The sequence below is a fragment of the Arachis hypogaea genome, chromosome 16, assembly GCF_003086295.3.
Source record: "Arachis hypogaea cultivar Tifrunner chromosome 16, arahy.Tifrunner.gnm2.J5K5, whole genome shotgun sequence".
NCBI lineage: Eukaryota > Viridiplantae > Streptophyta > Magnoliopsida > Fabales > Fabaceae > Arachis > Arachis hypogaea.
In genome coordinates, this window is record NC_092051.1 from 27,843,166 (window position 1) to 27,850,638 (window position 7,473).

General features: G+C 35.9%; 1 long non-coding RNA gene across 1 annotated transcript; it reads left to right on the top strand.

Moving 5' to 3' along the window:
* Nucleotides 1–4,499: 4,499 nt before the first annotated feature.
* Nucleotides 4,500–6,878, top strand: LOC140179941 (uncharacterized). The gene is made up of 2 exons (XR_011874163.1): nt 4,500–5,402; nt 6,382–6,878. It is a non-coding gene; the product is annotated as an uncharacterized lncRNA (long non-coding RNA).
* Nucleotides 6,879–7,473: the final 595 nt, after the last annotated feature.

Sequence of the window (7,473 nt, forward strand, 5' to 3'; positions counted from 1 at the left end):
TTTGTGAAAATTCTGAACCGACGATTTTCCTCACATAAAGTTTTTGGCGTCGTTGTCGGACAATTACAAGTGTGTGCTTGTTATTGGTTATTGTATATATGTTAATGTTGTGAATATGTTTGCCTTTTGCTTCTTTATTAGTTTTTGCTAGTTTTAGGAGTTTGTCTTCATTATTTCTTATTAGTGTTTGTTTTTATTTTCTCCTGCTACCATGAATTCTCGCCTATTTGGCTATGAGTTTGGTTTAATTATGTTGTAGGAAATGAGAATTTCAATAAGGATATGCACAAGGATGAAAAAATCAAAGGTGTGAGGAGTCTCAAGCATATGAACAATCTTCATAGCAACAACCTCTTCTGGCATACTATGAGCATGAACCCACCCCATGGTGCATACCAATCCAATGGATATGGTGGACCTCCTTGTGGTTATCAACCACAACCACCATATTCCTATGACCCCCTTCCTCAACATTGTTCTCAACCTTATTCACAAGCCCCATACCAACAAACACCTCCATATGATTCTACACCATATCCACCATACCAACAACCATATGAGCCATATGAACCATAGTTAGAACCACCCCCACTCCAATATTAATACTCCCAAGAACTACCATCCCATGTACACCACATCAATACCCTCACCAATATGAACCATCTTCTTATTATGAACCATTTCTCCCAAACAATGAATCCTTATCTCCACCCCAAACCCCAATAGATAACACTCTCATTTCATATCTCCAAGAGCAAAAAGAATGTCGCACCATTCTTCAAGAGCAACTTGAAGCTCTAAGGAGGCAAGACGAATTCACGGTTACCTTGCCTAAGGTAGTAAGCAAATTAGCCTCCCAACGCTTATGCACTCAAAGCACTCCCATTGCCAAGTGTGAAAAATCAAGTGAAGAGCATAGTATGAAAGAGAGGTTGGAAACTCCAGTAAAGGATGAGGAGTGAAATTTTGTATTAGAACAAGTGGAGGAAGCCAAAATTATTACAGAGGAAGAAGTGGTTGAAGATTTAGGAGATGTTGAATGCCCATGAAAATCTAAAGTTGTAGAGACTTCTTCCGTGAAGTGTTAAATTGATGATAAGGAGGACCGTTCACAACCTCTAACACATTATTTGAGCAATGAAGAATGTGTAGAAGAAGTTGGTGAACAAGAAATTTAACTTGAGGAAGCTTGTCAAGAAGTGGAGGTAGTCAAAGAGAATTCAAAGGGAGTGAAGCCTACATTGCTAAAGCTATTAGATATCTTCCTTCCTGTGTCACCACCATCCATCACATCATTTAAGTTGATAAATTTAATATCCTTAAGCTTTATTGTCCCGCTTGAATATGGTTTGCTTGAAACGGATGGTCAACTTAGAACTATTTGTGGATTTAAGAGCAAAAGAGAGATGGTTAGTGGTTGGAAATACCATTCAAGGTTCATTGTGGTTGAAAGGTCAAAGTTGAAATTCAAAGGTTGACGTAGAGCTCAATTGCTTAGGTATAGGAGGATGTTTGGATGTCTTCATAAAAATCCTAAGACCTTATCACCCGGATGGAACTATGGTAATTAACAAGAAGACGGGTGCAAAAACAAGGTTTGGGACCTCAGAATACAATTTGGGAATCACAACTTTGGGATCTTGTTATTTGCTTGAAATTTCTTGAAAGCTTGGTGCACCTAGTTTGGGATCCCGGAGGCTATTAGAAATGTAAACATTGGTGGAGATTCAAGGAAGAATTCAAGCATAAATCACCATAGCAAGGGCATCCCCAATTGTCTAACTTAAGGATAATAAACAAAAGTGTTAGGTGGGAGACACCCCACCATGGTAAACTCTTTCCATTTTCTCTTTTGTATATAGTTGATGAATAATTTGAGTTTTCATTGTTAGATACTTTCTTTCTTGATATTTTTTGCATATATTGCTCTTAAATGTTAGTTTGTTTGGTAGAATTTTTGTTTTAAGTCACACATTTGAATAATTGATAATCTTGTTGAAAATCTTGTTTTGAATCGTATTTTTGTTTGAATTGAATAGTTGAATGTTTGAATAGTTTTAGAAGTTAAAGATTTTCTTAATCTTGGAGTTTGTCTTGTCTTAAAAGAGAGAGAGAGAAAGAGAGGCCACGCATACGCTTGCCTCACGCGTATGCGCGACACCCTAGTTGCTGATCGGACGTCAACCATGCGAGTACTGTGCCACCGCATGACCTGGACAGAGAGTTGTGCCAAGATCATGCGAAAGCTGTGCATTTTGGCACAATTGCATGTCACGCGTACGCGTCGCTCCCCATTTTCCCAAGTCACGTGTACGCGTGACCTTCCGCCTACACGTGATGCCCTTACTTCACATACTTTTCTTTTCTTCTCTTCTCCCCATTTCCCTTCTTTTTTTTCTCTTTCCCTCTCTTCTTTCCCTCTTTCAACCATCATCCTTCACCATCTACCACCATCTCTATTAATTAGTTAGTTAATTAGTTAGTTAGTTTTGTTCTAGTATATTAGGTGGTTAGGATAGTTTAGATTTTTGTGATAAGTGTTGGATTATTAATCTGATTTATTGTTTATTGCTACTAAATACCGACATGATGCTATTTTAGCATTGTTGTGCTATTATGCGTTGTTGGATTTCTTTGTTGAGGTTATAATTTGTTGCTTGGTATTAAATTTTTATGCTTAATAATTGTGCATGCCAAGTACTTATAAATTACCTTCAAAGCATTCTAAATCTTTTAAATTACATGTTTTGGCCACCATGTGATTTAAATTCTTTAACCATGACTAGGCAATTTCCTAATTATTGATGATGTACATTTACCTTAATGCATTGTGTCACTTGATCATATGCATCCATATTGATTATTGCTTTGATCACCTAATTGATGCTTTGAACTTGTGAAATTGTGAAATTGGATTGTAAGCTCATCTAGGAACATCTTTTTAAAATTCTCAAGCCATATGTACCATGTTTGCTATGTGATAGATTTTAACTTTTATCTCTCTTTTTCTAAGTTGCATATCACCCATGTCTCCCGCTTTATGTCAATTAGGTGAGGCGAACATAAATTCAAAGTGTGTCATTGATTGATGTCTGAGTTTCATATTTCATTTGGTTCATTGAATTCTCTTGCACATCAATCAATGTCCACTCATTATCCATTTTACAATGGTTTGATTATTTGCTTGAGTACTTTCATGCTTCTTTGTTACTTATTTGTTTATCTTGACCTGCAAGTTTTCTTTAAAGTATCTCAAGCACACTAGAATGAGTGAAGTGCATACTTCTTTTGTGTAATTGTGACATAGCTTTCAAGAGCTAGTGTGTGAATTCTAAATCGCGCGAAAACTTAGAATTCATGCACTATTTTTCTTTAATGCCACACATTAACTCACTCACTTCATTTTAGTAATCATTACTTCATTCCAACAAGATATGCTTCCTTGTTTTTAAATTTACTCATCTTACTTTAGTCTGTTTTATATTTTTCAGGATGAGTCATCATTAGAAAAAAGGGAAGCAGAAGAAAGAACATGTAGCATCCAAATGACCCACCAGTTGAAGGTGAGGTGATGACGACTCCTTCCACCCCGCTTGACTTCATGTGCACCGAGAACGGTGCAAATTTTTAAGTGTGGGGAGGTCGTCCGACCAATCGGCCAATTTTGGGTGAAAAATTTCAATCCAAACACTTTCACACCCATATTTTTATGCTATTATTGTCATTTAGAATTCTTAGTTGCATTTTTTTGGTTTGTATATATATAATAAGTTTAGTCAAAATAATAAAATTTTTCAAAAAATTTATCTAGGGGCATTCCAAAATTTATTTTGAGTTAAAATATTTTTCATTGAAACTTGTTTAAATTATATATTGTGGAACATGATTTTTGAGCTAAGAATACACAACCATGTGAGTTTTGAGCCTAATTATGTGGTTGCATCATATAACCAGTATTTTCATTCTCGTATTTTATTCTTTTTCTATGATCGTAATCTTTGATTTGTTTGATTCTTTATGTTCATTATTCTGTGTATATATGCAATTATATGATTAAAGCCTTGATTTCATTTGTGCTCACTTACCCAAATGGCCTTACCCTTTTGTCTACCATTGTTAGCCAATTTTGAGCCTATTTTAATATCTTTTTGTTCTTCATTTTAGCATATCACTACCCCTAAGTGAAAAACAATAAATGTTCTTAATTTAGATTTTTTATTAACTTAGGCTAATGAGAATATATATGATTCAAGTGTGGAAAAGTTTGGAAGATTGGTTGATAAAAGTGTAGTTTTGTATTTTTGTTGAAAATCTTAGAAATTGGGTACGCACTCAATCATAAAAATGGATCCTTTCAATTTTTTTTAAATAATTGAAGGGATAAAATATAATTTTTTACCATTAATTTTATAAGTATAATAAAAAATAAATACGAATAAAAAAGCAACAAAGGTTAGAGATCAATTTTTTTTAACAACCAAGCCATTCCCCCCAATAGTGCGTACGCACCCCAATTTCAAGCTCTTTGTTCCGTGCGCGCGCACGCACCATAACATGGGTTCAAAGCAACTCTAACCTTTCAGGCTTTCACCCTAGTCTCCCTCTTCCTCCTCTTCTTCCAACGCAACCACTACCCTTTTCTCTTCTTCGTTTCCTCCTTTCCCTTTCTCCCTTCCTCAAGCGCCGTAGCCCTTTCCCTCTCTTCGTTCACCAGCCTTCCGATCACAGCCTCAGACCACCACAGCAACCCTTTCTCTTTTCTTCTCCCTCTCCTCTTTTCCTTCTCTTCTGTCCACTGACCCATGGCCAAACCACCATCGTGAACCACCGTAGCCTCCACCATCTACGACCACCGCGTCCAACCTCCTCCCTCTACCCTCTCCTTTGCCGTCAGGTCCAGAGACGCCGAGCCTTCTTCTTCGCGAACCACCTCCGCCGAGCCCGAGCTCACTGCCGCCGCCGATCCGCCTTCTTCTTCGAGCTCCACCATCACCATCGGCCTCTCCTCCACCCACCATCATAAAACCACCGAAGCATTTCCCCTATTTCTTGCCTCGAACTAGAACCCACCGCCGTCGAGCACTTCCGCCAGCAACCACCCAGCGCAGCGGCGGCTACCTTTTCCTTCTTCTTCTCTCTCTCATTCACCGAACCCTACTCCCTGTCTCACTCTAAAAAAAAACTGAACCAGCAGAACAACCCCTGTCTTCAGTTCTTTCGACGAGAACCAGCCGCCGACAACCACTTCCCGTCAATGCCCAGACCGCCGGCGCTGCACCTGCCTCTGCGGCTGCTTCCCTCTCCACCAGCTCCGCTCCAGTAAAACTTGGTGACGCCGTTGTTCACTGCCGCTGCAGCATCACTGCCTCCCCTGTTTTTGCATTCTTTTTCCCTGTATTCAAGTAGGTTCTTAAGTGATTTCTCCTTAAATTTGTTTTCTGTTTTGGTTAATTTAGGATTAGTCTTATGTTAATTTTAGTTGATAGTTTGATTTGGTTAGGATTACTTGCTGCTGTTAGTTGGATTTAGAGTAGAATTAGGAGTTTTTGGTGTTAGTTTGTATATCATTAATAATGCTATTATATTTTTTGAGTTTGAATTTTATTTGGTTTGGACTGAATTGACTGATATTACTGCTGAATTACTGAGATATATTGCTAATTTGTGTATAATTGATGCTGATTTTGTGAATGAATGTTGAAAGAATGCTTGGTTGTGTTATTTGAGTTGTTTGATGTATTTGCACGCCTAGTGTTCGATAATATGCCTCAACGAGTTCTTAATGAAATTTTGGTTCAATTCTTGGAAATCAATGCTTGCTTTCACATTCTTATTGTTATTATGCATTGATGTGAATGTGAATATCTCTAATTGACCAAAAGTTTGAACTTTGAATGATTGAGGTCCTTTGACCAATAATACAAGATTAATGCACTTGGTCCTATTTAATCCAATTGTGTCAATCTTGCATATCTTGTAAAAATTTTGAATCAATAGTTTCACCTTGACTATCCTAATTTTATTTATTTATCTTTTTAAGATGAATCCTTCAATTCATTCACATAGATTATTATAAAATCGTAGCAGCCTTGACTCTAATATGCACAAAGATTACAAAATTATTGTTATTACCTTATCACAAATTTCATTGTTCCAAATTTCAAGATTTGATCCTTTTATTCCTTCCATCGTTCCAAATTTCAAACAATATTTTCACCTTGACTATCCTAATTTTATTTATTTTCCTTTTTAAGATGAATCCTTCAATTCATTCACAGAGATTATTATAATATGTTAGCAGCCTTGACTCTAATATGTACAAAAATTACAAAATAAATGAAAATTTTGGATTTGATTTGATATCTCTTTATCTTGTTACAGGGGCTAGCAAGTTGTTCAAGAAGAATGAGATGATAGCGCTGTGAGTTGCGGTTCGAACAAAGTGCCACTTCATTTCGATAAATATTCAGTAAATTCAAGAGAAGAAAATTATAGCATCAAATCAGCAAGAGGAAATACCAACTTCAAAGTTAGAAAACCGTGTCATTGGTGTTAAGGCAAATAACAATACCTAGTTATCAATTTTTTAAAGAACAGCCAAAGGGTTATAGTTTTGGATTTTTAGTATATTCATCATTTATAATTTTTCTTCCTCATTTATTTTTAAATTTTTAGATCAATTGCTAAAACCGAAAATTAGGCTATTTTTAAAGGTGTAATTTTAGATCATTGCTAACACTTATATTGCTACATTGATGTAACATAGTTATAGGTTTATAGCATTTTTTTGTTGTTTAGATTTGTATGATTTATTACTTTTTAAGAGAAATTTGTATATTAATATTTTATATTTAATAAAATATTTTATTTTGTAGTAATTAATTTCAATATATTTATATTATGCACGATAATAATAATTGTTGGCAAAAATAATTTTAAAATTCTAGAAAAAAGATAGTTCATTACTTCTAAGAAAATGAGTATACTATAATAAAAAAAATATTAAGGTTTTAGCGGCAATAGTAATGATAACTAAAAGTAAATAATATTACAATACTTTTAATAGCCATATAAATTGTTGCTAAAATGGGTTTTAGTGGCAATAATACTAGCAACTAAAAGTAAATAATCTTACAATATTAGAATTACCTCTAGGGATCATATAAACTTTTAACCAATGTTCTAAAAACCGGACCGGACCGACCGGTTCAACCGGATTAACCAGGAACCGGTCATCTGGCCGGTCCAGTTGACACCTGAAACCGTTATGCAAAAGACCGGTAAAAAAATCGGTCAAACCGGTGGTTAACCGGTGAACTGGACGAACCGGACGGGTTTTTCAGAAGTCCGGTTTTGCCACCCTTATAGAAAACGGCGTCGTTTTTTGACGATTAAAAAAAAAAAACAACGTTCAAAAGGCCCATAACCCACACCCACCCAATTCCTTCGAGCCTAACGCCTCTCTCTCCCCTT